A 1,758-nucleotide genomic window follows, 5' to 3' on the forward strand; every position below is an offset into this window, starting at 1 on the left:
GTTAAGCAGCTCTGGACTACAGCTCTGGTGAATAATTAATTTTCTCTCCAGGTGAACTGTCACGCATTGCCACGGATAAATCCAGCGTGGCCGAGTGCATTAGAAAAGCAGAGCCTGCTCCTATCTGCAGGCACATGATGGGTTTGCAGGCTGACCTTTGCTAAGTCGTCCTCTGCCCCTCTGTGCCATGCTAAAGCACAGCCCTGGGATGAAGCACAACGTCACTGCTGTGCCAGACAGCTTCTGTGCTGCCATTCATTACAGAGAGCTGCACCTCGAGGATAATGCTCTTTTTTTAGCACAGCGTTGCCTCAAAACTCTTTTCAGCACACAAACACGTGAGCGTTACTCAAAGCAGTGGGCGATTGCTGAGCAAAGAACAGCAGAATGAGAGCTGCAAACTCAGCCCAGCTGTGGCTCAGCAGAGCTCTGCCTCAATTCGGCTGCCTTGGCAGAAGGAGAGTTCAAGAATTCGCTGTTTTTCTCTTTCATGCTCTTAAAAGCAGATCGAGGTCAGTCTGAAGCTCTCCATTACGTACGCAGGCTTTGTCTGGGGCTCTCCAGCATCACCTGGAAAGCATCGCTGTGCTGTAGGAGCTGCCAAACATGCTGACCCAATGCCCCACTGCACTGCAGCCACGTTCTGCTCCAGGCAGAGGGAATTATCACTTAATTAGACCAAACACATCAGAAGCATTAATATTTTTTTTCCCCTAAACGGCTGCGTTAGGATCAAAATGAATGGTAATTGCTTTCCTATCGGAGGAGATGGCAAGCAGTGAGCTGAGCCCACACCAGTTCTGGTGACATTTACTGCCTACAACAATTTGTGATTTATAGGAGAGGCTGTGCTGAATGCATTGAGGCTCCGAGCTGCCCAAATAGGGCAGGCTTTGTCCCCAAATCCAGTGCTGCCATGTGGGGCTGCCTGTGCTCCCTTCCCCACATCCCCTCCCTGGGATTTAGATGCTTTTATGCTCCAGGTTTGATATTCCTCAGCTGGGGGGGGAAGGGAGGGAGCACAGAATGTGAGCCCATCCTGCACAATGCTGGACAACTCTGCTCTGAAGCCCCAGAAGCATCGCACCGCTGCAGCTCATCCCTCCCTTTGGAGACCCCACTAAGATGCAGGTGACCACACATATCCCCTCAGCACCTCTCACAGCAGCATTAGGGCTGCACCTTTGTCTCCACCATCCCAAAATGGGTCACCATCACAAATGGTGATGGGTCAGATGGGTCAGACCCAGGGCTCCTGCAGGAACATCCCTGCTTCCACCCATGTGCTCCTTGCTGTCAGAGGGGTTAAAACAAAGCTGCCACAGAGAAACCTAATAGAAACATTGCTCCCTACTGAGAAAAAGAGCTTGTACTCACCTCGGTGCCATGCAAGATATGTCCTGGGCTGTCCTACAGCTTGGGAAAAGTGGCTGCAAACGGAGCAGAGCACAGCGTGCTGCCAACCAGGGTTTGTTCCCAGCACAAGGGGACGGGCATCACAGGAACGGGGGCAACAGGAGCTGGAAATAGCACAAACCCTGGGAAGGAATCACAGCTCCACGCAGGAGTCAGCAGCTCCAGCTCAGATCTGTCGGCACTGTGAAAGAAGGAGCAGGGAGAGATGACACAGCACAGCAGTGAGGATGGGGCTCAGCGTGGGGAAACCTCGGCGTCCCAGGGAATGGCTCTGCTGTGAGGATATGGAGGAGATCCCACAGAGCATCCCCACCCGCAAGGGTGGGGGATTTTGTCAAGATG

Source organism: Meleagris gallopavo, chromosome 28 (assembly GCF_000146605.3).
Source record: "Meleagris gallopavo isolate NT-WF06-2002-E0010 breed Aviagen turkey brand Nicholas breeding stock chromosome 28, Turkey_5.1, whole genome shotgun sequence".
Lineage (NCBI taxonomy): Eukaryota > Metazoa > Chordata > Aves > Galliformes > Phasianidae > Meleagris > Meleagris gallopavo.